Raw genomic sequence first — 8,272 nt, forward strand, 5'->3', positions numbered from 1 at the left:
AACATGAGAGGAAAGTGGGGAACATATGGAGAAATGGTAACTAACGAAGGAGGGAAGTGGAAAATGAAATCATATGACCAAGTCAAAGCATTAACATATGATTGGCTAAGCTATTTTCGGATAAATGAAATGTTTAAAAAAGAGCTGAGGGAAAGGGGGTATGCAGAAAAAGAATCAACCTTCCAAAAAGAGATAATAAATAGTGAACTTAAAAATCTATCAAAGATGTATAAAATAATGTTAGAATGGTACACGAAGGATGAGGAGGTGAAGTCAGTGATGGTACAGTGGGCAAGGGACTTGGGATACAATATTCAATTGGAGGATTGGGAAAAGTTGTGGAAAGAGAACATAAAATTTACGGCCTGTACATTATTGAAGGAAAATATGATGAAAATGCTCTACAGATGGTACCTGTCACCTGTAAAATTGGGAAAGATGTATAAGATAGACAACAAATGCTGGAAATGTAAACACAAAGAAGGGACGTTCTTCCACCAGTGGTGGGAATGTAAGAAAGTCAAAAGCTTCTGGGATGAAATCTATAATGAGTTGAAAAAGATGTTAAAGTATACCTTTGTGAAAAGGCCAGAGGCTTTTTTATTAGGTGTCATAGGGAAGGATATTAGAAGAAAAGATTGTAAACTTTTCCAGTATGCGGTGACAGCTGCCAGAATTGTATTGGCTCAGGGGTGGAAGCAGGAGGAAATCCCAAGGGTAGAAGAGTGGAGAGCAAAATTAATAGAATACGCGGAGTTGGATAAATTAACAGGGAAAATTAGATATACTAAAGATCAAAAATTTATAAAGGACTGGGAGAAATTTGTGTGTTATCTGGAAAATAACCATGATGTAAATATAACGTTGGCGGGGTTTAAAGAGGCTCTGTAAAGAATTTATGAATATTGTTTAAATAGAAATAATGAGGAAAGGAGGTGTAAATGGCAATATGAAAGAATGGAATGTGTACTAAAGGGATAACTATGAAAGAATGTCAGTGACGGTGAAGGAAGTCCAAAATGGATATGATTTGTTGTACAATGGATAAAATGTATAATGAGTTGGAATTCAATAAATTATAAAAGCAAAAAAAAAAAAAAAAAAAGAACAAAACATTGAGGTTGAAGTCCATAAAAAGGTTAAATATTTAGGGATTTGGTTAACATCAAGAAATATAAACCTATTTAAAATAACTATGAAAAAATTTGGCTTGAGGTAAGAAGAATTTAGAAATATGGAGCAGAATGAATCTCTCAATGTTAGGAAAAATATCAGCGATTAAAATGAATGTGTTGCCAAAAATGCTATTTCTTTTTCAATCAATACCAGTCATCCTGAAAGATGAATGCTTTAAAAAATGGCAGAAAGGGATCTTAAGATTTATCTGGGGGGGGCAAGAGGCCTAGGATAAAACATAAAATACTTACAGATGTAAAAGATAGAGGCGGGTTTGCCCTCCCAGACCTTAAATTGTATTACGAATCTGCTTGTTTGTTTTTTGTTTTTTTTATAAAAATTTTATTAAGGTTTTTACATTACAAAATAGAAAAAGAAAAAATACAAAATACAAAATACAAAATAAAAATAGTTAAAAACAATCAATCCTTTCATCACATTATTTTTCATTTACTTGTTTCCTGGACCTCCTCGTACCTCCCTTTTTTGTATTCCAGTTCAATTTATTAGCTCAGCAGTTTCTTTCCCTCTTTATTCTACCCAGATCTTAAATCTTAAATTATTATAACATTAAATTTTTACTTATAAAAAACAATTTTTTCATATTATTTTATACCATTAGCTAGAAACCACTTAATTTCAATCCAACATCATTCTAACATTCATTAATTTTACAGTATCTCTGTAAATAGTCTTTAAATTTCTTCCAGTCTTCTTCCACTGACTCTTCTCCCTGGTCTCGGATTCTACCAGTCATTTCTGCCAACTCCATGTAGTCCATCACCTTCATCTGCCATTCTTCCAGAGTGGGTAAATCTTGTGTCTTCCAATACTTTGCAATAAGTATTCTTGCTGCTGTTGTAGCGTACATAAAGAAAGTTCTATCCTTCTTTAACACCGATTGGTCAACTATGCCCAGGAGAAAGGCCTCTGGTTTCTTCAAGAAGGTATATTTAAATACCTTTTTCAATTCATTATATATCATCTCCCAGAAAGCCTTAATCCTTGGGCACGTCCACCAAAGGTGAAAGAATGTACCTTCAGTTTCTTTACATTTCCAACATTTATTATCGGGCAAGTGGTAGATTTTTGCTAGCTTGACTGGGGTCATGTACCACCTGTATATCATTTTCATAATATTCTCTCTTAAGGCATTACATGCCGTAAACTTCATACCTGTGGTCCATAACTGTTCCCAGTCAGCAAACATAATATTATGTCCAACATCTTGTGCCCATTTAATCATAACAGATTTCACCGTTTCGTCCTGAGTATTCCATTTCAACAGCAAGTTATACATCCTTAACAAAGTCTTAGTTTTGGGTTCTAACAGTTCTGTTTCTAATTTTGATTTTTCCACCTGGAAGCCAATTTTCTTGTCCAAATTATATGCCTCCATTATTTGATAACAATGAAGCCAGTCTCGCACTTTGTTCTTTAGTTTCTCAAAACTCTGCAGTTTTAGTTTCACAGTATGTTGCGAGCTTTCTTAGTGCTCTTTTGAGTCCAATGGGGGTTCTGGATAGAATTACCGCATCATCGGCATATAGCAGGACCGAAATATGCCGATTTGCAAGCTTCGGCGGGTGGAGCTCTGAGTCATTGAGTGCAGATACTAAGTTATTTAGATAGAAATTAAATAGTAGAGGGGCCAATAGGCACCCTTGCCTGACTCCTTTGAAGGTTTTAATAGGGTCCGTTTGGTGTCCTAGGCGGCTGCACCTGACTCTAAGAGCCGTGTTTGCATGCAGTACCTGAATTAAGAGCAGTAGCCTTCTATCTATATTGGTACCTTGTAGTCTGTCCCAGAGTCTGGTTCTGGAGACCGTATCAAAAGCTGCTTTTAGGTCAACAAAGGCAGCATATAGTGAGGCCTGCCCTCCAGATTTGTATTTGTCAATGAGATGTTGTAGCGTTAGGCAGTGATCTGTTGTGGACCTTCTGGGTCTAAAGCCCGATTGTTCTATTGCCAGAATATCTTCATTCTCTAGCCATTCTGTAAACTTATTAAGGAGGTGCTTTGAGTAGAGTTTACTAATCACACTTAATAAGCTAATCGGCCTATAATTCATTGGGTCCCCTCTGTTGTCCTTTTTATAGATTGGGACTATTATGGCTGTTCCCCATTCCCTTGGGATGCAGCCAGTGTCATCTATGTATGTGAAGAGGGTGGCTAAGAAAGGTGCCCACCAATCCGCCTGTGCTTTTATCATTTCTGGCGTAATGCCGTCTGAGCCTGGGGCTTTGGCCGTTTTCAGTTGGTTTATATATGCTTTCACTTCAGTTACTGAAACAGGCGGCCATTTACCCAGTTGTTCTATATTATAATTCCGTAGTGGAGGTTCAGCGTCCTCGTACAAACATTGGAAGAATGAGACCCACAGGCTAGGGGGAATTTGTGAGGTTAAGGGGGAAATAGCTTTATGGGTGCCAGAAGTTACCAGTTTCCAGAATAGTGTCTGATCTTTTGCTTTTGCCGCACTAATTAATTCTAGCCAACATTTTCTGGTATAGACATTCTTTTGGTGGTGTATTAGGACTTTATACTCTTTTTTTAGGGCACGGACGGCAAGATAGGCTTGGTGTCTGACAGAATTTTTGGCTGTCAGGGCGGCTTTGTAAGTAAAATAGCAGGGCTTTCTTTGCCTCAGAGCAGGTGTGATCAAACCAGGGTTTGTTTGATGTTATTGGTTTAGTTGGCCTTTTCTCTGTGGTATTAAAAAGATGGGGTTTTAATTGTTGGTGCAGGCTCTCATACTTGGAAACTGGGTCCTCAGGCCTAGGATTATTCCCAAAGCCAGTTAAAATTGTACGGAGTTTTTCAGAGGTTAGAATCTTCTTCAGTTTGGGGTCAAGTGCAGGGGTCCATTTGACTCGGCACCAGGTCGCTCTAATGCGGTGATCTCTGCAGGGTATACTGTTCTCAGGAAGGGTGACACGTTTAACAGAGATACCTGGAGGTGGAAAGGGAAATGGTCCCCCTCTATGAATGGGAGCACTTTTAAATTCACTATTTTTGTTAGCAATTCACTGTCCGCCAACATATAATCAATTGTGCTGGATCTTACCCCAGACATGAATGTATATTCCCTGGGGATGTCGCCCCTGGTGCGACCATTTAGGATATGAAGACTTAGCTGCCTAGAGAATTTGAGGAGGCAGGCTCCAGCAAAATTTGAATGTTGATCCTTTGACTGCCTTGGTAGTTGCAAGGCCTCCGTGCCAAAGTCGTCAGGGTACCCTATTTTTGGCCTGTATTTGGTTTCTAAACTGGGGTCGTCAGGACCTAACCTTGCGTTTAGGTCGCCCACCAGCAGGACATTTGCTCCCGGATAGTCTGTTAGCACCCCTTCATGGATCACTGCCTTGCCGTGGCGAAGGGGCTTGAAGAACTCAGAGAAGCTATGAACTACGCCGAGCAGGGCACACAAGATGAACAGGTCATAGTGGAGAGTTTCGACCAAACGTGATCCACCTGGAGGAGGAACCGGCAAGCCACTCCAGTATCCTTGCCAAGAAAACTCCATGGACAAAGACAACAGGCATATAAAAGTTATGACGCTGGAAGATGAGCCCCTCAGGTCGGAAGGCGTCCAACATGCTACTGGGGAAGAGCGGAGGGCAAGTACAAGTAGATCCAGAGCTGATGAAGCGGCTGGGCCAAAGCCGAAAGGACGCTCAGTTGCGGATATGCCTGGAAGCGAAAGGAAAGTCCAATGCTGTAAAGAAAAATATTGCATAGGAACCTGGAATGTAAGAACCATGAACCTGGGTAAGTTGGAGGTGGTCAAAAATGAGATGGCAAGAATAAATATTGACATCCTGGGCATCAGTGAACTAAAATGGACGGGAATGGGCGAATTCAGTTCGGATGACCATCACATCTACTACTGTGGGCAAGAAACCCGTAAAAGAAATGGAGTGGCCCTCATAGTCAACAAAAGAGTGGCGAAAGCTGTACTGGGATGCAGTCTCAAAAATGATAGAATGATCTCGATACGAATCCAAGGCAGACCTTTTAACATCACAGTAATCCAAGTTTATGCACCAACTACTGGTGCTGAAGAAACTGAAATTGACCAATTCTATGAAGACTTACAACACCTTATAGAAGTGACACCAAAGAAGGATGTTCTTCTCATTATAGGGGATTGGAATGCTAAAGTAGGGAGGCAAGAGATAAAAGGAACAACTGGCAAGTTTGGCCTTGGAGATCAAAACGAAGCAGGGCAAAGGCTAATAGAGTTCTGTCAAGAGAACAAGCTGGTCATCACAAACACGCTTTTCCAACAACACAAGAGACGACTCTACACATGGACATCACCAGATGGGCAGCATCGAAATCAGATTGATTATATTCTCTGCAGCCAAAGATGGAGAAGCTCTATACAGTCAGCAAAAACAAGACCTGGAGCTGACTGTGGCTCAGATCATCAGCTTCTTATAGCAAAATTCAAGCTTAAACTGAAGAAAGTAGGAAAAACCACTGGGCCGGTAAGATACAATCTAAGTCAAATCCCTTATGAATACACAGTGGAAGTGAGGAACAGGTTTAAGGATTTAGATTTGGTGGACAGAGTGCCTGAAGAACTATGGATGGAGGCTCGTAACATTGTACAGGAGGCAGCAACGAAAACCATCCCAATGAAAAGGAAATGCAAGAAAGCAAAGTGGCTGTCCAACGAGGCCTTACAAATAGCGGAGGAGAGAAGGCAAGCAAAATGCGAGGGAGATAGTGAAAGATACAGGAAATTGAATGCCGATTTCCAAAGAATAGCAAGGAAAGACAAGAAGGCCTTCTTAAACGAGCAATGCAAACAAATAGAGGAAAACAACAGAATGGGAAGAACCAGAGATCTGTTCAAGAAAACTGGAGATATGAAAGGAACATTTCGTACAAAGATTACCATAATAAAGGACAAAAGTGGTAAGGACCTAACAGAAGCAGAAGACATCAAGAAGAGGTGGCAAGAATACACGGAAGAATTATACCAGAAAGATATGGATGTCTCGTACACCCCAGGTAGTGTGGTTGCTGACCTTGAGCCAGACATCCTGGAGAGTGAAGTCAAATGGGCCTTAGACAGCACTGCAAATAACAAGGCCAGTGGAAGTGATGGTATTCCAGCTGAACTATTTAAAATTTTAAAAGATGATGCTGTTAAGGTGCTACACTCAATATGCCAGCAAATTTGGAAAACTCAGCAGTGGCCAGAAGATTGGAGAAGATCAGTCTACATCCCAGTCCCAAAGAAGGGTAGTGCCAAAGAATGCTCCAACTACCGCACAATTGCACTCATTTCACACGCTAGCAAGGTTATGCTTAAAATTCTACAAGGAAGGCTTAAGCAGTATGTGGATCGAGAACTCCCAGAAGTGCAAGCTGGATTTAGAAGAGGCAGAGGAACCAGAGACCAAATTGCAAACATGCGCTGGATTATGGAGAAAGCTAGAGAGTTCCAGAAAGACATCTACTTCTGCTTCATTGACTATGCAAAAGCCTTTGACTGTGTCGACCACAGCAAACTATGGCAAGTTCTTAAAGAAATGGGAGTGCCTGATCACCTCATCTGTCTCCTGAGAAATCTCTATGTGGGACAAGAAGCTACAGTTAGAACTGGATATGGAACAACTGATTGGTTCAAAATTGGGAAAGGAGTACGACAAGGCTGTATTTTGTCTCCCTGCTTATTTAATTTATATGCAGAATACATCATGCGAAAGGCTGGGCTGGATGAATCCCAAACTGGAATTAAGATTGCCAGAAGAAATATCAACAACCTCAGATATGCAGATGACACAACCTTGATGGCAGAAAGTGAGGAGGAATTAAAGAACCTTTTAATGAGGGTGAAAGAGGAGAGCGCAAAATATGGTCTGAAGCTCAACATCAAAAAAACGAAGATCATGGCCACTGGTCCCATCACCTCCTGGCAAATAGAAGGGGAAGAAATGGAGGCAGTGAGAGATTTTACTTTCTTGGGCTCCATGATCACTGCAGATGGTGACAGCAGCCACGAAATTAAAAGACGCCTCCTTCTTGGGAGAAGGGCAATGACAGGCCTAGACAGCATCTTGAGAAGTAGAGACGTCACCTTGCCAACAAAGGTCCATATAGTTAAAGCCATGGTTTTCCCAGTAGTGATGTATGGAAGTGAGAGCTGGACCATCAAGAAGGCTGATCGCCGAAGAATTGATGCTTTTGAATTATGGTGCTGGAGAAGACTCTTGAGAGTCCCATGGACTGCAAGAAGAGCAAATGCATCCATTCTTAAGGAAATCAGCCCTGAGTGCTCACTGGAAGGACAGATCGTGAAGCTGAGGCTTCAGTACTTTGGCCACCTCATGAGAAGAGAAGACTCCCTGGAGAAGACACTGATGCTGGGAAAGATGGAGGGCACAAGGAGAAGGGGGCGACAGAGGACGAGATGGTTGGATAGTGTTTTTGAGGTTACCAGCATGAGTCTGACCAAACTGCGGGAAGTAGTGGAGGACAGAGGTGCCTGGCGTGCTCTGGTCCATGGGGTCACGAAGAGTCGGACACGACTAAACGACTAAACAACAACAACAACAAGTCTGTTAGCAGTAACCTGACATAAGAGTCCAGTCTATTCCAGATGCCTTTAATATCGTGTGTGTGTGTGTGTGTGTGTGTGTGTGTGTGTGTGTGTGTGTGTTTTGCTTGTTGGGGGGATATAAGCGTTGATAATTAGTAAACTGCAGTTTCCCCAGGATATGAGTAGGGCCATTGCTAGATGCTCTAGGGGGGACAGTTCCTTACAGGTGGCGTTTAGGCAGAGTGAGATTAGGATGCATAACCACCGCTTGAGCCTCCTTGGTCCTCTGCCTGCAACTGCTCTCACTGCATATGTATAGTATCCTTCCAGTGATGGATTTTCAGCCGCCCACGTCTCCTGGAGAGTGATGATATTAAAGTTTTGACGGTAGAAGGGAATGTCTGTAGAATGAGAGAGGCATCTGGACCAGCCGGCAACATTCCAGGAGATGATGTTTAGGGCAGTAGTTGATTCTTGGGTTTTTAGATTCCAGGCACTCATAGCTGTTTTATGCCGCTGATTCCTTGGGTCCTTTGAGT

Source organism: Podarcis muralis, chromosome 2 (assembly GCF_964188315.1).
Source record: "Podarcis muralis chromosome 2, rPodMur119.hap1.1, whole genome shotgun sequence".
Lineage (NCBI taxonomy): Eukaryota > Metazoa > Chordata > Lepidosauria > Squamata > Lacertidae > Podarcis > Podarcis muralis.